The sequence below is a fragment of the Sarcophilus harrisii genome, chromosome 4, assembly GCF_902635505.1.
Source record: "Sarcophilus harrisii chromosome 4, mSarHar1.11, whole genome shotgun sequence".
Classification (NCBI taxonomy): Eukaryota; Metazoa; Chordata; class Mammalia; order Dasyuromorphia; family Dasyuridae; genus Sarcophilus; species Sarcophilus harrisii.
Window position 1 is genome coordinate 419,875,370 of NC_045429.1, and position 25,431 is coordinate 419,900,800.

The window sequence follows — 25,431 nt, forward strand, 5'->3', positions numbered from 1 at the left end:
TAATCAATAAAGGCATAATTCTGGAGTGCATTATTCCAGGGGCAGCTGCCTACTGCAGCAATCTGCCTAACCGTGAAGGTTCCCAGCAATGACAGTGGTGAGTGTTCACTGCATACTCAAAGCCATTTCTAGGTTTTATGGCAGCCTGGCAGCCTCTGGGGAAATTAAGAATCCTTTGATGACAGCTCCTTTCCCTCCCTGCCCTCTTTGATCACCCTCAGTATACCCCACTCTCAGCTTACTTCCCCTCTAGCCACACACTGACAGAAATAGCAGCCAAAATCGTACCTAACTCTGCATATCATTTAAAACTGGAAAAAGGCCTGGTGGAATCTTTAAAAATGCATGCCCTGAGTTCAGACTTGAGCCAAGGCAGTCTCCCAAGGGAGTAATAAACTGGCACTTTGTACTGATGTAGCACTTTCTCCCTAGTGATTTCAAAGCAGTTTTATAAACAAACATTATTATCACCCTGCTCGAATTGAAACTGAAAGTACCTGATGATATTCTGCTCATCGATAACAAAATAATTAGATCAATTGGCTCTGCAAGTGATTAGGTAATCATTGTTGATTCAGAGAATAAACTAGAAACTACAGCAAATCAATAAGACATGAAGATTTATTTCCACACACACAAAAAAGAGAACTCCATGGGGATACATTAAAAAGTGAAAATAGATTTGGATCCGATTACCATCTGGTATAATTAAGGAATGAGCTGCTTCACAAAAATGAGGTTTTGACATAAGAAGTTTACCCCCTTCAGATATCAAAACAATTATTTTAGTTATTTTTGATGGGAATTTAAAATGTATCACAAAGATCCTGCCTTATGTTCATCTTCTTGTTGTTTAAACCTGGAGGTGTTTCAGATATCATCAAAAGAATTTAAAACTGGAAGTAGAGAAGAGGACAGGGTGGTATCCACTTATTTTGGTGATGCAGTGGATTGAATGTTGGGTCTAGAGTCAGGAAAATTCATTTTCCTGAATTTGAACCCAGCCTCAGGCACTTACTAGCTAAGTGACTCTGAGTAAGTCACTTAACCCTGTTTGACTCAATTCCTAATCTGTAAAATGAGCTGGAGAAGGAAAAATTGGTAAACTACTTCAGTAACTTTGCCATAAAAATCCTAAATGAGGTCATGAAGAGTAGGATATGAGAGAAGTAATCGACTAACAACATCCAACATGTCAGATGTGATTCAGAGTAGCAAAGTAGAGAGAATGGGTGATTCACAGGAAATGATAGTGAAGGGAAAAGAGAGCAATGAAACTTGAGGTCTCTGAAGTCAATATGCAAATATGCAGATAAGAACCAAAATGATGGAAACCTATCGAGAACTGACCAACCTAAGTTCAAGTCCCACATCTGACAAGTGCACTGTCACTGAACTTTTGAGTGTGTCAGACAAGTTATAGGGCAGCTCACAATCTGCACTGATCGTTTCTTCACCAAGAGTGCCCTAAATAAATGAAATAACGGGTCTGGTCCAAAACCCAACCAAATCAGATATCTTAATTCGAAGAGATAAATTTGACCTTCTGGGAATCACTGAATAGTGACAAAATGATGACGACTTTGGAAAACATCACAAATCTGTTATGGTGGTATGTCATAGTAGTGATGGAGGACTTCAGCTTTTCAGACATCTGCTGGAATTCTGTTTCTACTAATAGTGCAGTTGCTGATCAATTTTTAAAATAGCTTTAAGGACCATTTAATTTTTTTTTTTTTCTGAAGCAAGTGGGTTAAAGGGACTAGTCACAGCTAGAAAGTGTTAAGTGTCTGAGATCATATTTGAACTCAGTTCCTCCTGACTTCAGGGATGGTGCTCTATCCATTGCTGTCCCCACCATTTCATTTTTCAAAAGATAGAAGATGTAATGAGAGGAAACTACTGTTTTTGATCTGATTCTGTTTAGTAGAGGTGGTAGATCTAGAAGGACATGACCACATCATCTTATTTACGATTGATAAAAAGGGGAAAATAGATATTTGAAGAGTAGATTTCAGAGTTCAAGGAACATATGAACAAGATCCTAGTATTATGGTGGGTCCAAGAAGGATGGGAAAATCTCAAGAAGTAAATTCTTATGATATAAACATGAACTTCCACTGAGGAATGAAAGAGGGAGGTGTCTAAAGATATTATGTGGCTCCACAAGGAACTCATTGGCCAACTTGAATTTTAAAATGAACATCAACCAATGTATACACATAAGTAAATATCTAAAATTTGCAAAATCATGTAAGGTAATTTTGGTGAGGGAATCAGGAAAGGCTTGATGTAAGAGGTGTCATTTAAGGTGACATTTAAAGAAAATTCAGAATTCTAGAAGATTGAGTTGAAGAGATAGAATATTTTAGGCTTTGGTAATAGATTATACAAAGATAAAGAAATAACAAATGGAGCCAGCATAGGGATGATGACCTGGAAAAGAATTGAGGAATGCAGGGATTAGAAATCATCATGAGAATCCCTCATGTGTTGAGAACATCTATTGTAAATTAGTATAAAAGTGTGAATGACCAAAATTTATGATGAGACAAAAGAATTTTACTGAATTTTACATGAATGAGTAACATCTGGGTGATACCAAGATCAAGGTTATGACCATTTCTGTGAGTAGGTTATGAAAAGTAAATAAGTTGAAAGAGTTGGAAGAGTATGAAATTATCAATATGTATATTGAAGTCTCCTAGGATGAGGCAAGAGTGGGAGAGGAAATACTAAATCAGACACAAACTCATTGAGCAGGAAGAGATAATATTGGATATAGTTAGATAACAGCTGCTAGAATCTTGATTTGGCAATACATATGGATTAAATGAACTCAAGGGAGGAGAAATTATTGAGTTGTGTTGGTATAAAGAGGGCAAGTGGCAATGAGGAGCAAGGAGTGTTCTAGTTTCTCCACTGAGTTAGAGATTTGAATGAAGTTGTAACCAGTACTGGAAAGAGAGTCCAAGCAAGTTGGTTTATCAGAAGGGAGCTAGGTCTCAATGAGTGAAAGAAAATAGAAAGGAGAGAGAAAGGAAATAGTATAAGATGAAAGCAAGTTTGTTATTCATAGAACAAGCATTTCAAGAAGCACTGTGGAGAGAGTGGGAAGATGGGGTGGGGAATTAGTTATGCAATGTCAGTGGGTGTGTCAGAATGACTGGGACTAGGAGGGTATGATGAGGTGGGATTATGCTAGCATTTTTTTTAATAATAGCTTTTTATTTTCAAAATATATGTAAAGATAGTTTTCAACATTCACCCTTACAAAACCTTGTGTTCCAAATTTTTCTCCCTCTCTTTCCCCCACCCCCTCCCCTAGACAGCAAGTAATCCAATCTATATTAAACATGTTATGTTAGCATTTGAGAAAAGAATTCAGACAAAGTTGTTATTAATCTCCATGGGACCAGGCATCTAATATGGCGGGGGAATTTTGAGGTTGACTGTTCATGGGTATCGGCCTGTTTGTCTCTCTCTATTATCTATCTACCTATTATCTATCTATATTATATTATTTTTATATATACACATCTATGTCTATTGAATTTAATTTTTTTTAAATTAAGCTTTACCTTCTAGTCTGCAAAATATTTTGGAATCCTGATTGTATCACCTGGTGCAGCAGTGTCAAACTCAAATAGTATCTCTATGGCTGCATGTTGACTTTTTAAAATTTTGTTAAACATTTCTTAATTACATTTTAATCTTGTTTGAAGTTAGGAAGGTTGGTTTGACACCTCTGATCCATTGTGCTCCAGCTTTCTGTCATCATATTCTTTATCTATAAAATGAAGGGAAAGAAGGTTAAATTTCCCCAAACTCATACAAGTCTATTTGCTTTGCATTTATGTATTAATGTCAGTCTAGGGATGGGCTACTAGTTTATAGGAGGAAAAAGAATATTTTCAAGTTTGGTTTTGAGAATTTTCACCTTTGGAAGGGCCCAATGATGGCCCTGAACTCCCCTTCCAAACCTATGTATAGCAGCTTTAAATCTCCCAGAGTTGCCCTGGTATTAGTCCAAGAATTCCCCATAAAATTTTAGCTTAAAGAGTCACTCCTCCTTTCACCCCACTTCTTCCTTTCCTTCCTGGGAAGTTCCAAGTCCCTTTAGATCCTTCTTTCTCCCAAATATTCTGAACCAATAGTCCTTGGAATGGTTTTATGACACCATAAGATTTCTGGGCAAGGAGTCTCATTTTTAAGGACTTTTCAAAGTAACCTCAACTCTTGCATCCAGGGTCTTCCCTATTAGTGGAATTATGAGAGGGATGCCATAAAACCAAGTCTGTTGTCGAATATTTAGTTCCCTTTGTTGCCTTTGAATGTGCCTGAAATTTCTACCCCCAGAGGGGACTATTTCCACCTCCTCTACCCTCCCCACACATGCTTTCCTCTGGACCATGCTTTATCTTATTAGTCTAGGCTCACTGATCTACCCTGTCTAAGTATGTTTGGACAAAGATTGTATCATTGGTCCTCAAACTTTTTAAATAGGGGGCCAGTTCACTGTCCCTCAGATTGTTGGAGGGTCGGACTATAGTAAAAACAAAAACTTTGTTTTGTGGGCCTTTAAATAAAGAAACTTCATAGCCCTGGGTGAGAGAGATAATCGTCCTTGGTTGCTGCATCTGGCCCGCTGGCCGTAGTTTGAGGACCCCTGAATTAGTGTGTTAACTCTTCCTCCCAACTTAGTGTCATATTCCTTATCGGTAAAATGAGGTGGTTAGGCTAGACTGTCCCTAAGTGTCCTTCTGGCTGTAAAGCCTAAGATCCTAGTTAAGTTCTTCAGAGGTAGAATCCAGGGCAATTTGTATCTCCTCATCCAGGTGCCCCTCAGGGAAAGCAGAGTTGTAAGTAGCAATATTTGCTCTGAGGAAAGCACAAAACATCCCTGAGGCAAGCAACAGATTCCATCCACACCCTTCTCCCTCCCCAGCCCAATCCACAGATGGAAGCAAAGCCACCCTTGGGGAATGGAAGAAGCAGGGGCTTCCTGATACATACATAATTTTTAGGAAAAGAGTTTTGGCCAGAAATTCCTAAGCTGGGATGCCTTGTTTGGCCTTTCACTAGGATAGGACTCTGGGGAGGTGCTTCTTGCCAAGACAAAGAACTCTGGAGTGGTCCTCTGGGTAGTGCTGGGACAGGGGCCATACTAGAGAAGAAATTTGTTTTTTTCTTACAAAAGAATATTGACGTCACTTGCTGGGAACTGTAAACTTCAAAGCACTATACAAGTGTGAGTTATACAGGGAATGAGATCAGTGCTGCTAGTTTGAGAACTGAACAGAATTACAGGAGAAACCCTCCATAGTGACTTACTTGAAAGGCAACATATGCGAGAGCCTACCAAGTGCCCAAATATAAGTAAATCAGATTTACATAGCTGTGCTGGAGTCACACCAAGTAGGAAAATTGTTAAATTTTCAGGGTGTGCATTTACCCCTAGGAAATTGTCAGAGCTACAAATTAGGACTTGATTTATTGTTCTAGATTTTAAATTCTGCTGTTCCAGACTCTAGATTGTCTAGACTTGAGAAAGCTGGTGGAAAACATTTGAATAACACAGATTAAACTTATAAGTGTGTACTGTGTATATTTTTTTCTCGAAGGGCAGATTGTTAAACATTTACCAGCACACCACTGTAAATAAAGACCTTGAGGATGATCATCTTCACTGGAGAATATTATTATTTTCCATGAGCTCTGTTGCAAACTGAGAAAAGGTAAAAGGGGACATGGATGGCATCCTGAAGGTGAAAACACAGGAAGTACAATGCTGAATCAATCATTACTGAAGAAATTTAAGAGATCTCCATGTCCAACTTCCTCTACAGATGAGCAAACTGAACCCCAGAGCTGATGTAAGTAGCCCAGAGTCATAGAACTAGCAATTATGTAAGATGGGATTTTAGCCTAGTTCTTCTTGACTCCATATTCAGGACCATACCCTCATTGCCTTCTCTTGGGCATATCTAGGAAAAAAGCTCTGGAACTTCTTGATCCGAGGTTACAGAACACTGATATTTGGGAGAATGTCCATTTTCCTTAGAGGATAGGAAAATAAATATGACTGTATGGGAGAGACAAAATAGCTATGAAAAGAAGCAGGAAAGAGTAGCATCCAGAAGACAAAGAGAGAAATAGCATCAATGAGGAATGGGCTCTCAGTGACCTCAGTGTCTGAGATCGAGGAGGGATGGAGAAGTGAGAAAACTCCACTGAATCTGGGAATCAGAAGTGATTGGTAAACCAGAAAAGCATTATTTTATCACAGTGATGGAGACAGAAGCCTGAATGTGGTGAGTTGGGAATTGAGCGGAGTATAAACTATTCTTTCTATAAGTTTAGCATTAAAGCAAATGAGACCCAAGGGATGATCATTGAGAGGGGAACAGTTACCTATTATCAAATAATAGATAACATTTTGTATCGCACTTGAAGGTTTACCACGCACTCTACACATTATCTCAAGGAAAAGTGTTAATAATAATAGCTAGCATTCATCTAGTACTTTAAAATTTGCAAAACATTTTTTACAGATATCGTTTTATGCTCACAACAATCCTGAGAGATATATGCGATTATTATCCCCATTTCACAAATGAGGAGGCAGACAGTAGTTAAATGACAAGCCTAGGGTCACACAAATAATAAGGTAGTGGAATTGTTGTTGTTTTAAATATTTTTTTAGATAGAGGAGAAGAAGTCTAGGAAAGGCCAAAGTTTGGGAAAGGGGAGGAAAAGGTAGAAATGGTTGATGAAAAGTACGGGTTCAAGTGAAGGAATAAAACTTTCAAGGACAAAATTCACCTAAGATTGGATAGAGAAAAAATATGGGTGAAGACACAGAATGATTTCTTTTCTTTTCTTTCCTTTCTCTTTTTCTTTTTCCCTTCTTTCCCCCCTCTTTTTCCTTCCTTCTCTTTCTTGTTTCTTTATTCTTTCTTTCCTTCCTTTTTCTTCCTTTTTCTTTTCTCCTTTCTTCTCTCCCTCCTTCCCTTCCTTTCTCCTTCCCCCTTCCTTCCTTCCCCCTTCCTTCCTTCCTTCCTCCCTTCCTTCCTTCCTTCCTTCCTTCCTTCCTTCCTTTCTTTCTTTCTTTCTTTCTTTCTTTCTTTCTTTCTTTCTTTCTTTCTTTCTTTCTTTCTTTCTTTCTTTCTTTCTTTCTCTTTCTTCCTCATTTTTCCCAAGATATAAGTGCAGTGATTATGCTCACAAGTTTAATTCTTCCAGTGACTGGTACAGGAACTCTGACTCCCTTTATCTCCAATCTAGGACCATTCGTCTCAACCAAGGCAACCCAGTGTCACCCCTGCTCAGGGGCTTACTATACTGATGCAATTCTCTGTGTGGATACCCAATTGCCATAGCCCACTGTGGCTCAGAACACTGAGGACAGGAGCACAGCTTCCTTGGCTGCAGGAATTAAAGGTATGTGCCACCATGCCCCCCAAAATATTCCAAAAAATATTCCAACATGTGAGACTGGAGAGATAAGGAAGCACATAAGAGATAGCCAGAAAAGTAGTCAGGCTATGTTACTGGCTGTTAATAAGATGGTAAAAATGAGCTTCAAGGATCAAAGAGAGAGAGGGTTTGGATCCTGTTTCTTTCACTTGACTGGCTCTGTGACCTTAAAACTGTGTCCTCAATTTCCCTTTCTGCAAAAAGAGAATTAAATCAAAGCTTCTTAAACTCTGCATCATGACCCTATAAGAGGTCATGAAACTGAATGTGGGGGATCATAAAATTATGATTTATCATCAGCAAATGTTTGATTTGTATACCTGTTTTATATACTTATGCATCCAGAGTGACATGAAAATTTCTTGGGCAAAAATGGATTGTGAGTAGAAAAAGTTTAAGAAGCCATGGATTTGATGATCTCATAACCCCTTCCTAGTCCTGGCATTCTGTGATGATGGAACAACCAGTGAGGGCTCAGTTGAACCTAGCTATATGAATTTGTAGTGAGCCCAGTCAGCACAGTTTCATGACTTCTTACAGCTGTTCTTGGCAGCTCATGAGACAAAAAGGAAAAGGCAGATGGTGGAGGTGACCCAGGGTTGGAAATTAGCAAGTCATAAACAGGAGAAGGACAAGGGGCCAGAGGATTCAAGAGTGTAAGAGAGTGTATTGTTGAAATAACTGTCTAAAAGCATCTAGAATGTGAAAATAAGAAAAGAAAGGGAGAGATTGACAGGATAAGGCAGGATTGTTAATTGTTACCTTGTAAAATAGAAAGCAGAGCACTCAGAAATTAGATAGGGAGGAGACCAAAAAGATGGGAGGCAAAAAGCCCATCTTACAGAGGGAAGGGAAGACCAGCTAGTCTGAATTGAGGGCCTCCAATCTCTGCAGCCATTACTGATAAGGAAAGTTATGGGTAGCAAGGGCAATGTGAAAAAGCTCCTTAAAGAATAAAGATTATGCTTTTCCCCCAGTCCAGCTTTGACTAAAAAAGCTTGAAGTTTATTCCAGAAGATGGGTAGCCTAAGCAGAGACACTGAGCAATTTGACAAAAATACCAGAAAAAGGATCTTATATAAAATCATTTAATAATTATAGTAATAGACAATCCACAAGTCATGCAAGGACCTCAGACAGATAAACATGATTAGAATCCAGGGACCTCTCTCAAATAATAAATTCTATGGCTTATGCCCCCATCCATGATCTCTCCTGGAAATATCAAAATATTACTTGTGTCTCCCAAAAAACCACTATTTTGGCATTGGTAGATTGTAGTTGCTTCTGGGAAATTTAAGAAAATTCCACAGAAGCAGTAAATTAGTCAATGATGCTAAAAGAGATAGATCTTTATTAGGCATTTTAAAATTAATACAAGGAAAGAATTTAATTTAAAATTCTCATAAATAGCAGGGTAAAGATACACTTGGATCACAGTCACCAGAGAGAAAAAGATACAATCAGGTATTTCTAGAGAGGCAAGATAGATCAACAAGCTTATCCAGTGGGAGGGGAGGGAAAGTAGGAGATGTCTAGATGTGATGATTTTTAGGTCACAGAAAAGAGAAGATGACCAGTTCTATTTGAAATGACTCTCCTCACTCAGATTATGTCAGGCTCTTGCTACTCATCCCATTTTGGCATCGGAACACACAGATTTCCAGTAATACAGAAAAAGGCTTGGTTCTTTAAAGGGAAGATAGAATTCTCTCTTAGACCTATTTGGCTGGGTTTTCCACCTCTAATATCTCTGGCAGGAAGCTGCCAACACAGTTGCATGAGGTCATGAATATTTCCAGGTATCAGGCTCAGGGAAAAGAGTCAGGGAGGATAAATGAGAGAGAAGAGATTGAATCTGTAGCAGAGAAAGGCTGTCACAAGAATGGCCAACCTCCACAACACTACCACAGAAATAGGGGGCTATTGTGGTGTACACTCAGTTCCCACAGTTCTCTCTCTGGATGTAGATGGCTCTCTTCATTACTGAACAACTGGAACTGGTTTGAATCATCTCATTGTTGAAGAGAGCCATGTCCATCACACTTGATCACTGCATAATCTTGTTATTGCTGTGTATAATGATCTCCTGATTCTGCTTATTTCACTCAGCATCAGTTCATGTAAGTCTCTCCAGGTCTCTCTGAAATCATCCTGCTGGCCATTTCTTAGAAAACAATGATATTCCATAACAATGATATATCATAATTTATTCAGCCATTCTCCAATTGATGGGCATCCACTCAGTTTCCAGTTTCTGGCCACTACAAACAGGGCTACCATAAACATTCTTGCACATGCAGGTCCCTTTCCCTTCTTTAATATCTCTTTGGGATATAAGCCCAGTAGTAGCACGGCTGGATCAAAGGGTATGCACAGTTTGATAACTTTTTGAGCATAGTTCCAAATTGCTCTCCAGAAGGGTTGGATCTGTTCACAACCCCCCCAACAATGTATTAGTGTCCAAGTTTTCCCACATCCCCTCCAACATTCGTCATTATCTTTTTCTGTCATTTTAGCCAACCTGAGAGGCGTGTAGTAGTATCTCAGAGTTGTCTTAATTTGCATTTCACTGATCAATAGTGATTTGGAACACCTTTTCATGTGGCTACAAATAGTTTCACTTTCTTCATCTGAAAATTGTCTTCATATCATTTGACTATTTATCGATTGGAGAATGGCTTGAATTCTTATAAATTTGAGCTAGTTCTCTATATATTTTAGAAATGAGGCCTTAGTCAGATCCTTTGGATGTAAAAATGCTTTCCCAGTTTATTGCTAGAGGCCTTTCTTAACAAGAGAACAAAGTTTAGAAAGAATTCATAAATGAATACAGAGGCTTCCACCTTCCCCAGGAAAAAGTCGAGCTTAATAAAGTTCAGTCAGGAAAACTCATCTTTTGGAGTTCAAATCTGGCCTCAGACACATATTAGTCATGGGCAGGTCACTTAATTTCATTTGCCTCAGTTTCCCCTTCTGTAAAATGAGCTAGAAAAGAAAATGGGAAAACCATTCTAAAATCTTTGCCAAGAAAATTCCAAAAGGGTCATGACATGACTGAAAAACATCATCTCCAGGGAGCTCATCTTTCATCAGTAGTGTTATATTTTCATGGTCCTTTTTATTCCTTGTAGACTTAATACTATATAATACATTTCAAATATTATTTCACTGGATCATGCAATCTATCTGCAAACTACCCAGTACAGATATGCAGTAGACAGATCTATCAGGTTGGATCAACTCTTTCATTTTGGGGGGTTGAGGTGAGGAAAGAGTATCTAAACAGCACAAACATCACCACCTTCTCAAGCCTAGTCTTCCAGGTCTTTTATCCAGACTGATTCAGTATTCAGAAGTGTCACACAGAGTCCTATATTCTAATATGTCACACTCCAAAATGTTGGATGAAGATACCCAGGAAACAGCCTCATTACAGTTCTTTCTTGTGAAGGGGAAGTAAGAGTGAGGCAGGTATGCTGATAATAATAATTCCTTACACCAATTTGGTCTTCTAAAATAGAAGTGCTCAGCTCAATGTATGGGCCCAGGATCAAAACAGAATAACAAGCAAAGAATCTGCATGGATGTCACGCAGCCCGTTACATCGGTATTCTCCCTCCTTGACAGCTGTAGGTGATCCATCCCCTGCAAATAGATCTTCAAGCAAGGGAGGGGAAAACATAAAGTAGAAACAATAATAATATCTGTCATTGGTACAACAGAAGCTTCATAACAATTTACGTAAATATCTGAGACAATTTAGTTATTAGAATATTGGGGTAAAAACTTCCGGAGCTACAGATACACGCATGACCTTCTCTCTGTCTCCAACCTGGTTTTTGCCTGAGGGTGGGATTTCCCTGCTGCTGAAGCAGGGATTTAGTCTTTTCTGTTGTGGATACACTTAAAGCTATTGGCCCTAACTTCTGCTCAGTTCTAGCAACACATGTCAAAAACCATTCCAAAGTCAAAGGTTTTCTTCTATTCGTACACAAATCACACAAGCAAGGAAAAATAATTTGGGGGGCACAGACAAAACAGATGTGCATTCAAGCCCTTTGCAAAACAATTAGGGCCATCTTTCCCAGTGGGCTGTTTCCCTTCCTCAAAACCCACAACACATATAATGGAGTCACTGAATAGCAAGTAGAATCATGTCCCTCTTACAAGTACAGGTTCAGTACCTCTGATTGATTGGTGTGACTCCAATGAGATTTAACAAGTCCTTTCCTCTGGTGTCTCTTTCTTTTGATATGATACCAACAAATTGGAGCTCCATCTGGTCCATACCCAGCATGGAAAAGGAAGGGAAATAAGCATTTATATGTCACCTACTGTATACTAGGCACTGTGCTAAGTGCTTTACAAATATTTGATCTTCACAAAAACCCAGAAAGGTAGGCACTATCATGATCCCCATTTTACAGTTGAAGAAACAGGTTAAATGACTTGCTCAAAGTCATACAGCTAATTAAGTATCTAAGGTCTGATTAGAACTCCAGTGTCTGTGACTCCAGGTCTAGCACTCTATTCACTGCCCCATCAGCTGTCTCCAATGGTATTATATCTTGTGTATAGATGCTTCAATTCCCAGTGAGCTTTTGTACCTCCTTTTCCATCTGCTTTTTTAAAGCATTCTTCTCATTAGCTTTTTGTACTCTTTGTACCATTCTCAATTCTCTTCCTAATGTTTATCTTTTACTTAATTTTCAAAATCTCTTTTGAGCTCCTCCATGGTCTGAGATCAGTTATTCTTTTTCTCAGAAAATTAAAGGGATTTGGAGCAGTTTGGGAGAGAGCACAGAGAGTTCCTGCCTTTACCCTGCCATCTTGGCTCTGCCTCTGTGCCTCAGCTCCCAAATGGCATCCCAAGGCTTTCTGGTTAGTGGCCAGTTATTTCAGGTGAATGTCATATCTGGGACAATAAAACACCTGGAGTATAGGTGGCAGAGGTATATAAGCAAGCAATTATTTAACTGAGATGTAAAGAATAGAATTCTCAAGCAGAAATATAAGAATACATAGTTAGTAGTGGTCTTTCTGTTCCCTTGTGAAGATAGTGTTGTTGTTCCCTGGTGGAAGCATCTTATGGGGAACTAATGGACTAAGAAGTAGGTAAGATATCTTTTTTTTTTTTTTGCTCCTCTGGAGTCCCTGGACTGACTCCTTAGTACATGGGGGATGGCAGGGTTGAGACTGGGATGGAAAGTTCCTTACTGGCTCATACTTGCTGCTACCATATTTCTTGGGTAGTGATTTTTCTTCAGCATTACTTTCCCAGAGAGGTAGTCATATTTCTCCTTTGAAGTTCTAGAGATAACCCTGAAGGGTCAAAGTAGTTTTGTATAATTTTATTAGCCACGCCCCTATTCTAGTACAGTCTTTACTTTTAGTCAGTAGTGAAACATCCCAGTTCTATCTAGCCAATTAACTTCAATCAGCTTTTGCAAAAGGATATTTACTGGGAAGATGCAGCATAAATAAAAATACCAACCTTTTCCCCTAATACTTGGGGCTCCCCTTCATCATGTGATTAGTGGATTGTAACCCATTACAGAAGCTTTCGCATAAATCCATGTGGAGACTATCAAGCACTTTTTGCGTGTTTTTTAGAACCAAGTTCATTATCTACATTCTATGACATTTATGTAACCGGGTCATAACCTAAATTTTCTCAAGCAATCATACCAATTGTATTTCCCATGGTTGCCCATTTGGAAACTTCTGATTGATCCTATCTGTGTATTTGCTTCCCATCTCACCTCCTATGAATACACCTTCTATGAATATAGAAGAGACATAACTCCTAAGACTATATTCACACTTGGACATTCACTGTCAACATGGGGAGAGGGATACAGAAATTTATCCTGAAAATCCACTGGGTGTGAATTATTTCTTTCATCTTTTCTATGTGTGCTCTACAGTGATGACAAATTAATTAATTTAATTAAGCAAGCATTTATTTAATTCCAACTATGTCCAAAGAACTGTATTAGGGGCTGTTGATATGATGTTTTTAAAAATGTAGACCCTTGCCCTCAGAAAGTTTACAATCTACAAGGGAGGGTGTAGATAATTAATTATGAAGTAAGATGGTATGGGACAAAGGAAATTTTCAGGAAAATCTGAGGAGAAAAAAGTTACTTCTAGCTGGGGCTAAAGGGGAGGTTTAAATAGAGAGATGGCTTTTAAAGTAATCATCCATTTAATCAAGAGCATTTATTAAGAATTTATTATACTGGAGGTGCTATATATAGAATAAGCAAAGTGAACCAAAATGAACCAAAGTGTACCAGAGATATGGAAGAAGTATTTTATAAATAAGGGTGACTACTTAGGAGAGAAGAAAATGAGTCTGAGAATGACCAGTCCAGTTACCTGAATTGGAACCAGATTGACTGGAACCAACCAGATTGAATGCCGATCCGCACTGAATAACTAAACAATCCTTGAATATCTAGCTAAGGTTTTGGTTGTTGTTGTTTTAACAATGGAGAGCCGCTGTTCTGCATAATAATCAATAATAACAATGTCTGATGTGTTTATATAGCACATTAAGGTTTGCAAAAGTGCATTGCATGGAATATCTCATTTGAGCCTTACAATGATTCTGAGTTAATGCTATCTTCCACATAAAAACTGTAGTGTTGTTATTGGGGTTTTTTGTTTGTTTGTGGATTTTTTTTTTGAAGCTGTGTCTTTTTAAAAAGATGCAAACTGATCCAGATTAGAACTAGCTGGTCGAAATGTTCATTTGACAGATGAGGAAACTGAGCTTGAGAAAGGATAATAGACTTGTCCCGATCACACAGCTAGTAAGTTATGAATTCAGCTCTTCCTGAGCCCCAGTCCAGAATTCCATCCACTTAGTCACATTGTAGACTAGTTACTAATACATTATAAAAGAAAAGATTTGGAGCTCAGAAGGATCTTAAAGAATTTGTAGCCTGACCTCCTCCCTTTAGGAAGGAAGAAACTGAATCTAAGTGACTTATCTAAGGTCACACGGGTAGGATGCAGTAGGGTAGAGATGTCTTCCTCCTGAGCTTCCGCTTAGCATCACTCTGACTAGTGCTTATTTCAAATTTTTATATCTGCACTTACCACTACCCCTAATTAGTCATCTTGCATTAAGTAGCTTTTAAAATGTAAACTTAGCCAGCTTTTTCATTTCCCCTTTCATAGTTCCCTTCTTTTCTGCCTGTCAAACAGAGATGAAAGAAGTCACTATCAAAGCAAGTTGGAGAGCTTCCTCTCACTCAGTAAAAATTCTCCTCGCTACCTTGAGGTACTCAAGCAAGACAGATCTGAGCCCTTGATATGCCTAGAAAACGTGACCTAGTTACAAGCCCAGCAGTCTAAATGTGATGAAATGAAAGTGAATTGTTTTGCTGAAATTTGACACTAAAAATAGGGCACTGGATCCTTCTCTTGCTGGGAAAAAAAAAAGCATCAAAATGTGTGTGTCTGTGTGTCTGGGAATATGTCACCATAGTAACCATTGTCCCACCCTCCCCTGTCAAGAGCATTACCACATTCAACAGAAAGAGGTCATATGAGCTCCCCCCATCACCCATCCCCTCTCTACTCTGGCCTCCGTGAAATCTAATTAAAGAGTGAAATGAATTTTAGGGATGCTTCTCAAAGCTGGGAGATGTCCAAGAATGGGTCTGGGGAGGGATGCTGCCGAGGGCGGGGTATGGGGAGAGAGGGGAGCCCTGACCATCCACAATGCATTGCAGCTCAGTTCTCATTTCTAAGAGGGCCACAGCTCCCACATTTGAGGAGCTGCAAGGGAGTGATAAACCTGCCATGCAATGATGTTATTACTTTAATGGATACAGTACTGGGTGAACACTTTATTTCCACCAGGATTTCTTATTTTGCATCTTCTTGTTTTTGCCCAGCATTCGTTCTCCTCAGACCTCCCTCTCCTCCTGTTGCCCATCCCCTTTGTTATTCCTGCTGCCCTCATTTCCTGTCCCACTCTGGTGTGTGTGTGTGTGTGTGTGTGTGTGTGTGTGTGTGTGTGCAGGGAGGAGCAGGACTGGAGAAGGGGCTGGTCCCAAAGGAGATGTCTAGCCAATGACACCGTGAGTGCATATTTAAGACCCACCTCCCCAAACAATTTTATGCAGGTGAATCAGGTTAGAGAGAACAGTGTGGGTAGCCTTGCCCCCAGAGGCCAGCCTAAGGGATGTGCTGTAAGGGATGCCTGGGAATGCGAAGGGTTGATCCATCTATATATGAGCCTCAGGGCTTCTCTCAACCCCATCTGGGAAGCCACCTTCTTCTCCTCAGACTGGCTATCTCCAGGGAGTCGTGATTTGGGCACTACCAGGGCTGAAGGGATTGATGTACCCCAGGGATAGCTTTGACTTGAGAATTGAAATTCAGCAGAGTCTGCTCTGCACTGGAAAGGGAGAGTTTATTTTGAGTGGCATCTCAATCTGACTTCTCCTGCCTCTGCAGGGAAAAAAAATGCAAAAATACTTTGACACAAAACTTGAAATGGTCACTCAAAAGTCCATAAGGGTCACCCAGATTTTAGTAATTTTTGGTATCTCTTTTAAGAAAGCATATTGATCTCATTATCTATATGAAAATACATTTGGACAGAGGATAGTAATCCAACCTATCCAGTCAAAGACATTTGGACATCCTTTGACCTTCCCAATTTAGGTTTTGCTCAAGAGTCAAGGGAATAAGGACAAAACTGGAAGGATTTCAAGAGGATCTTTGATTCCCTAAGAAACCAGAAGCAAATAAAGGATAAATTTTCTTGCGTGTGTGTGTGTTTGTGTGTATGTATATATATATATATATATATATATATGTGTGTGTGTGTGTGTGTATAAATACATGTGTATATGTATGTAAATATATACACATGTGTATATGTATATAAATATATGTGTGTATATATATATAATGTCTTGAAATGTATTGCTGCAAATATGCTAAAGAAAAATCTATAATGGACACATACTGATAAGAAAGAGTAGCAAATCAGGTATCAAGGCATAGGATCTAAAATAAAGCCTAATGGTCAACAGAGGTATAAGTAGGGTGAGCAGTTATTTCCCTCCCGGGGGAAGAGCTATCCAAGGGATAAGCTTCCTCACCACGGTGACTATCATCCCTATACTTTATTTTATAATCCCCCAAAGGCTCCCAGGATGGTTCTTCCTCCCCCAGCCTGGAATTTGATCTCCATGGGGCCCTTCTCCTGGGACTCATCTAACTCCACCAGTTACCATGGGGATGAGAGCCAAGATTCTCTGAGAATGGACCACCCCACTTCACTCCTAGTGCTAATTGCATCTGTATTTGGATTATACTGTAGGCCACTGCTTTCAACTGTTATTTTAGAGCATGGCCTGCTGCTCCCCAATCATAAGTCTCAGTCATAGTCATCCCTCACTTAGAGTCCTGTCAGTCAGACCCCAGACAAAGGGAACAATACACCATCAGTATACACTAACTCAGATACTTCTTACAAACAGAGAAACTAAGCCAAAGTCTGCCCGAGCATGTAAATGATGCAATATTTTTCTTCCCCTGCCTTATGTCTGGAGACCTCAAGTGGTCAAATTGCCTTGATTTGAATGACAGACTCTTATTTCATCCCTCATCTTGTCTGGATTGATGGCAAATCATTTAATCTGAAGAGAAGAAACCTGCAGGACTGAAACTCTGATGGCATAATTAAGGTCACTTACATTGAGCCAGTTCTAAAAGCTGAGCCCTTTGAACCCATGTGTCCCAAAGTCATTGGGAATCATTGGGATGAGTGATACTTATTATTGGGGAGCAGCAGGCCATGCTCTAAAACAAGCAGCCATAGAAAGCCTCAGTAAAAGAGCCTGGGACTACTGTCTGCAGTAGAGAGAATTGCCCAAATTCTCCCATAAAAGGTACTTTCCCTCCAAAAAATGAACTAACATATAGTGGCTAAAGTAAAAGATTTGGGAAATAGGAAGACCTTGATTTTCATCTCATCTCTAACCTTTGCTAGTTATGTAATAATAGACAAGTCAATCTCTCAAGGCTCAACTTCCTCACTTATAAAATGAAAGTAATAGGAGCTATGATACTAACTGACTGCACTGGAATGTTGTGAGACTCATATATTTGTATTTTGAAGATATTAAAGGAATATGTATGATGTGCTAAGGCTTTAGGATAATTTATATAAAAGTCAATTAGCCAATCAACAATATTTGTTTATTATGTGCTGGGCACTGTACCAAGCCCTGTAGATATAAAGAAAAGGCAAAGTCCCTGACCTCAAGGAGCTTACATTATATAGTTGTTGTTGTTCAGTCTTGGTCCTCTATTCATGACCCCATATAGAGTTTTCTTGGTAAAGATACTGGAATAGTTTGCCATTTCCCTCTCCAGCTCATTTTACAGAGGAGGAAATTGAGGCAAATAGACTATCCCAAGTCATATGGCTAGTAAGTTTGAATTTGAACTCCATGCCACCTTATCTGCCCACATTATACAGAAGAAGACACCATAGATATGTAAGGTATTATCCTGCAAACAATTTGGTTGCTAAAAAGGAACAGTCAAAAACCCCACTAATTCTATAAGGACCCCTGATAAAAATAATTTGCCAAGAAATAAAGTCTCTCAGATAAAATGTGGAAGAGAAACACTAACTGTTCTACAGACCAGATGAAGAACCTCATTGCCTTATTCCCACCTTATGATGTACATTGAGGATTTATTTGAAGGCAAAGTAATGACTAAAGTAATGATAGCTATAAAGCAGTGGGGAGCATTAGCTCATTTGTACAAGATTATGAGCATTTTGAAGTTTATAATGAAGAGAATTAAATTCAACTAACTGTTTGGGAACAATAGGAAAATTATAGAAAGATTGTTGGGTCCATAACTAATAGAATTATGGAACTCTTACATTTTAAATTTATAAAGTAAAATGATTCCTCAGCAGGTCTTTGATTTGAGGTATTATAAAGTATTAGGAAGCTAAAGAAGCTCTGACAAGAAAGATTAGAAGCAAAAGAACAAACTGAGCAACTAAGGAATCACAAGAAGCTGGGGGCAGAGACAGAAGGATTCCAATTAAGAGACCTGACTATAACTTTTTTTGCTGGAAACTTGCTGGTTGGAAGAGAATTTTTTTTTCCCTAATTGACTGGAGAAAGACTTGAGCAACTGCAATAATTTCACTGGAATAGAGCTAAAAATGCAGCTCCTATGAGAAGAGCTAACAACTTGTTGCTCTTTAGTGCCATCTGCAGGCTCAGAATTGCCTTTATATGTTGCCCTCTACTGCTCTCTCTGATCTGAAGAGAAACAAAGGGGAAAATCAAAGTTTTGCTTCTCATTTTACTTTGAGCTGTTTTGTTTTTGTTTTTTATGTATAAATACAGATTTGGAGATAACTGGACAAAGTATAATATTCCCTGCCAAGTAAGGTAATGCCTTGTCACTGTAATAGCATAACACTTTCTCAGAGCCCTGATAAAGGTGGATATGAACTAAAAGCAATTATTTCATCAATTTGAGAGCAGAAAAAGAGTCATTTCACTCAGAAGGAGAATGAGGAGCGCCTTGTGCATGGAAGAGATTGTTACTGAAAGGACCAAAAACAGCAAAGCTTATAATCTTGAGATGTGGTTTTCCCTGGGCTTATGGGTTTTCTTATTCATTTACCTCATCACTAAATTTCTGTATATTGTCCATTCTTCTCTGTTGATGCTGCATACTTTAATGGGAGTGTGTGTGTGTGTGTGTGTGTGCTGTTTAAATTAATTCTGCTCTAGTTTTTCATTTGGTAAATGTTTATTGCTGCTTTTATCTTCTATTGATCAAACAATAAGCTTATTACTACTTTTACTTTATCATTTAGTAATTTTTTATGTTTAAGAGTAAATGATCTCCTCCTCCTCCTGCTCCTTTGCAAAGATGGGAGACCCATGTTTGGAATGTTGTTTATATTTTTGAATTTTTTTGATGTATTGATCAGTTTTCCTGATTTCTCCTCTCTTTTTTTCTTTTTCTTTCGCATCTTTAAAATATTTCTTTGTTATGTAGGATGGCTCCCTGGGAAGAAAAAGAAGAAACTGGTGAAAAATTAGACAATGTAAAAACAAAAGATAACAATAAAATTTTATTTTAAAATATAAAGGAATAAATGCTATCTTGGTGTCTGATTTCAATTATGGCAACTCAGGAGCTGCAGTGGAGAATAGGAGTCTGCCCCCACTTCATGGGTAATGCACATGGTGTACACACACACACACAGACACACACACACACACATCAAGGTTAGTCCTAGGACCCTAAGAGAATAAACAGTGAGATTTAGCAGCCTGGCATGGTATCATACCAGGGGAGGAAAAAAGACTTGCCAGTGTGAGCACAGGTTAGGTGAGCCAGCTAGCCCAGAGAGCCAGTTTAGGAGTTAAGGCCATGTCTGATCTACCCATAAATCTGACATAAAAGAGAAATACAAAGCAGAGAGACCGTAACCTTAAAAGGAGAAGACTCTAGTTGCTGGAGAGGGGGAGGGAGAGACATTGAAAAAGGTGACATGCAGAATGTGACATTTGAGCTGAGTTCCAAAGGAAGCTGGGAATTCTAAAAGGGAGAAGTGAGGAGGAGAAGTATTCCACGCATGGGGACAGCTTCTACAAAGGCATGGAGACAAAAGATGAACTACTCTGAACAAGCAACAACATTATTATTATTATGATTGCACAGTTCAGTGATTTGTGTGATCTGTGTAAATGATCTTGGGGAATATGGAAAATGAAACATAAATGCTTACTATAAGAGAAACATTACAACATATAATAATTATAATTACTAATAGAAACAATAAAATAATCTCTGCCCTCAAGGAGGTCACACTCTAATAAGAAGCACTATAGGGTAGTTGAAGGGGGGGTGGGGTGGAGAATAGAGATGGAAATATCAGCACCCAGTTAGGAGAGGAAAGAGAAGAAAGGGATGAAGGACCTCCCTTCAATACCTGCTTTAAAGAGTCCATTCATGCTTAGTGGGATCTACATAGCTGTTAGGCTGAATCTCAGTTTCTTTTTCTGGGAAATTAGGAAGATGAAATAAATAGCTTCTGAGACCCCATTGAACTCTACAATTATGATCTGTAACTTATCATCTAAAGAGTTGCTAGGAAAATTGTCTTTACATCTAATTGGCAAAAATAAATTATTTTTAATAGCTTCCCATCTTCCACAATCCCCTCCCCCCCCCCTCCCCAAAAAAAAGAGTTTCTAGCACAGAAAGACGTGAAGTTATTTGTCCAGGGTCACACAGCCAGTAGGTGTCAGAAGTAGGCCTGAATCCTGAACCTCTTTCACCAAGACTGGCTATTTCTCCATTTTGCCATCCTGCTTCTTACTTATTATTGGTATTATTATGCCCACGACTGAGCTGGAAGTTTGATTGAGCTGTTAGCAGCAGCTCTAATTGCCAGATGAAAGAGCAAGGCTATCCCCAACCCGGATTCAAAAGTGACTGGCATTTGTTTTTTCAGCCTGAGGACAGAATTAACATCCGACAGCTGTGAGTATTCACACTGCTGAATGCAAATTACAAAATATTATCAGGCATTCTCCTACACAGAGCGGCAGTATTGGCCCATCAGATGCTTCACCAAGCTCAAACACAGGCCGGGAGAGAAAGGGAAACCAGGGAGACTTTCTATGATAATAAGAGAAATTGTAACATGTGCTGAAGAAGGAAGACAGACCGGATATCTTTTCAGGCTAGATCAAGAAAAGCTTTTGACAGAATAAGACATGATTTTCTTTTATTTGAAGTGTTGCAGGTCTACAGAATCCCACTGCAATTTGTTCCATCTATGCAAACTTCATAGAACAATCCAGTGAGTGCTGCACAGCTGGGGAAGAGGGAAGTGTGAATAATGAGGCAGGTGAATTCATACCAGGGGAATGGATTTCTGGGTAGGGAAAGTCACTTGGAAAGTTAAGACCTATCCAGTGTTTACATATCACAGACACAGTTTATATTTACCATCAGATTCTTAGAGTTGGAAGTAATTTCAAAGATTGTTGAGTAAACTTGTTAGATAGAAATCTTCAATTATCACTAGAGTAGACTACTACTCATCAAACCCAGATGCTGTTTACACTTTCCATAGTGTGACAGTGCCTTTCACCTTTTGGGGGAGAGGAGGAGGAACTCCTATTTTGACTTTATTATTTTAGGGGAAACTCTTTTGTGATAATTCCTTTCTCTGGTGAATATTACAACTCAGTTGTTTCTGAGAGCTTCCTTAGATACTGAGAATTAAGACTTGAATCCAAGTCTTCCTGATGCGAAAGCCAAATGGCCATTCACCATGCTACATATAATCTATGCTTAATTACTATTGAGAAGACAATAACTTTGATTCCCTGACCTATCTTCATTCTAACCTCTATTCACTAAAGTTTTATATAGCTTTCAAAGTGAGAAGATCAAACCCAACTTCTATTAATCCTCCCTTGATTACTCTCAGTGATCCCCTTTCCTTTTGAGCACCTTACAAAACATATCTCTCCTTTTGTTTGGTCTGGAGATGTCTTTCTTTGATAATAATGTTTTGTTGATATAATACAATGGAATTGAATGAAAGATCCTTTATTAAGCTCTTACTATAGGTCAAATATATTGATGGAAGCTAAATGGCTCAATGGATAGAGCATTGGTTCTGAGGTGAGGAAGTTCTGAGTTCGGATGTGACCTCAGACACTGGATAACTGTGTAACTTGGACAAATCACTTAACAGTTTATCTAGAAAGCAGCTTAATGGCTCAATAAATAGAGCACTGGGACTGGAGTCAGAAAAACTGAGTTTAAATTTGGTTTCACGTATTGACTAGCTGTTCACCTTAATCTACTAGAGAAAGAAACTACCAATAGTTTTATCAACAAAACAAAACAAAACAAAAAACAAACAAACGAAAAAAACATGCACAATTGTAATGGGCTAAAACTCAAGTTGATGCACTGAGGTCCCAAGCACGTGAGGCTAAATGGTAATTGGACCATACTCTATTAATATATATGCTTGGAGAAAGAATGGCCCCCACCCACTCTTTGTGTAAGTCCTGATGTGTTGTATTGGAAATGACGATTTTGGTGGATGGAGGCAGAGGGGCAGGAAGAGAGGCGGAGAGACTGTTGGCCGGCTTCTGGGCTGGCTGGCTTCTTGACGCAGCTGCTCACATTGCTAATCCCCCTTCACCTCCGATCCTTCTTCACCTCTACTGAGAATAAAGATTGAAGATTTCCCCTTAACCTGAATTCCTGATTCTGGCTGATTTTAAAATACGTGGTCATCATACACAACGTGGTTCACAGGGCCACAAAGAATTGGACATGAATGAACAGCAACATATGCCAGGCACTGTGCTAAGCACTGAAAATTCAGATAAAGGAGAAACAGTCCTTGTGTTCATAATGTGACAAGACATTGAATCAAGGAGAGTCCATCCTTGTGGTAGGTAGAAAGACCAGGTGGCATTTAGGTGGTTGTTGTTTGTCCTTCATTCTCCAAGAGGACCATACCATCAGGGAGGTGATGCTGTGACATGCAAGTGAATCGGATTGAAGTGAGGGAGACTATGCAAGGTCGCCTGCCTCACTTTCCCCTCCAGAGCCATCTGGATCCAATAGCAAAAAATAGATCAAAATGACTAGAGATGGCATTTAATATATAGCAGGCAAAGCAGCAGGCAGATGGCAAGCCTCTTGCTCTGTAGACTTCGGGGAGAAAGAGCACAGCAGAGAAGAGGACAAGGAAGGTGGCCAGCATCCAATCAAAATTCGTGTTCAATGCTTGTGGGAACTGACAATGAGAATGGAAGAAGAGTTTACTCTTGCTAATTGGTAGCCTTTGATAAAGGAGGGGATGGTCCACAGCTCCCTTTGTCCTATGCTCCAGCAGATCCATGGTCTACCAGCAACCCAGTTGGTAGACTCAGGTTAGGACAGGGAAGGTCTCCATCTGCAATTTTAAACCCTTAAGATAATCATCTGGCCCACTGAGAGATTAAGAAACTTGCCTAGAATCACAGTCAGCACATGTCAGAGATGGAACCATTCATTTAGCACATACCTTATGCTACAAAACTACATAATTTCTTGACTGTACTTTATTTTTTCCACAATTAGATCTTCCCCATTAAGCTCAAGTCTGTTCTTGGCTTCCCAATTTTTGCTAGTTGACACTATCATTTTCTTAGTCTTTCTGAATCAAAACTTCTAGCATCTCTAATTCCTCCTTCCTTCTGCACTGTGAAACATCAGGTACTAGAAACACTGTGAGTCACCTATAATTATATTTGTAAAGGGAAAAGTGATTATAGGATTAAATTAAAAGTTGATTCACCTAATGTGAAATTAGAGGGGGAACAATTCAGCCTTGCTCCTTGCCTTGAAGCTCCATAGCACCATTATAGGCTCATGGGACTTCAGAAGTGAAAGGAACATTAGAGATCATCTAGTCTAACTTTTAAATGTCACTCAGACAAGGCAATTGACTTGCTGTGGTATACTGGGATACTGAAGGACCCAATCAAAAGTGTTTATTGATCTAAGTTCACTTAGATAATAATTGACAAAGTCAAGATCTTCCTGACTTCAACCCCTCTTTCCACTGCACCACATACTATATTTATTATACTGGATACAATTTGCAATAATTTTCTTTATAGTAATTTTGTATGTGTTATATGTACTATTTCCTTTTACATTGTAAGTTGCTTAAACTAAAAAAAAATTGTTTCATTCTTTGTGTTTATTTCCCCAGAACACAGCCTAGGGTCTAGAAAACAATAGGCACTTAATAAATTCTTAATTGATTAAAAAAAAAAAAAACCTCAGCAGGAACATGATAGTTATCTTCAAGGATATGGAGGGCTGTCATGTGGGAAATAAGTCAAATTTTTTGTTTTGGGTCCCATAATATAGAACCAGGATTAAAAGGTGGAAGTCATAAAGAGATCAATTTTGACTTAATGGTAGAGTAAAAATTAGAGTAATTATAGTAAATAGATAATATGAGTAAAACAATGGAGTAAAACCATGAGAGTTTCTTCATCTTGACTCATTAGACAGCAAACTATAATCAAAACAGCTGTTTTAGATAATAGTAAGCTCCCTATCACTAAGTCTTCAAGAAACAGTCTTCAAGATAGTCACTTGGTGGAGATATGGTGGAGTAGATGATACTGATCAATTATAGACTAGCCAAGATGGTGAAACTTCCTTCCAACTCTGGATTCTCCACTTTCCTTCCCTTCCCTTCCCCCAGGAAATAAGAAGTAAATATGATAAGATCAAATACTAAAATAATAACTATAGAGTAAATATTTCCCCAAAGTGAAATGGGCTGCATTGAGAAGTGGGTTCTTCCAACCTGGAGGTCTCAAAGAAGAGGCTGGCCAACCACTTATTGTGTATTTTATAGTGGAGGTCTTTTTTAGGGCATAGGTTCAACTAAATGGCCACCTAGTTCCTTTGCAATTTTAAAAATCTTCAGTTTGATAAAATGTAAAACATGGGACTCGAACTTGATGCTTCAGACTCCACATCTAATATGTTGGTGACTCTTTCACACTGCTAATAATTTAGTATCCCTCAACTCTGGGTCCATGTTTCAGATGAATTAAAGGATTCACTCCCCACCTTTTTTCATTCTCTTACATCCATCTGAAGTTTCAGGTTGCCTACTTCCTGTGGAAACCTGTGCTTGTGATTAGAGTACAAAGGCAACAGCCTTCGTGATTGAGAAAATAAGATACTATCCAATCTATGATATGAATGGATGAATAAAATGATATTGATGTAAAAAAAAAAAAAAAAAAAAAGAGTTCACTTGTTTTTGCAACACAAGATTTTGCAAGGGTGAATGTTGAAAACTATCTATGCATGTGTTTT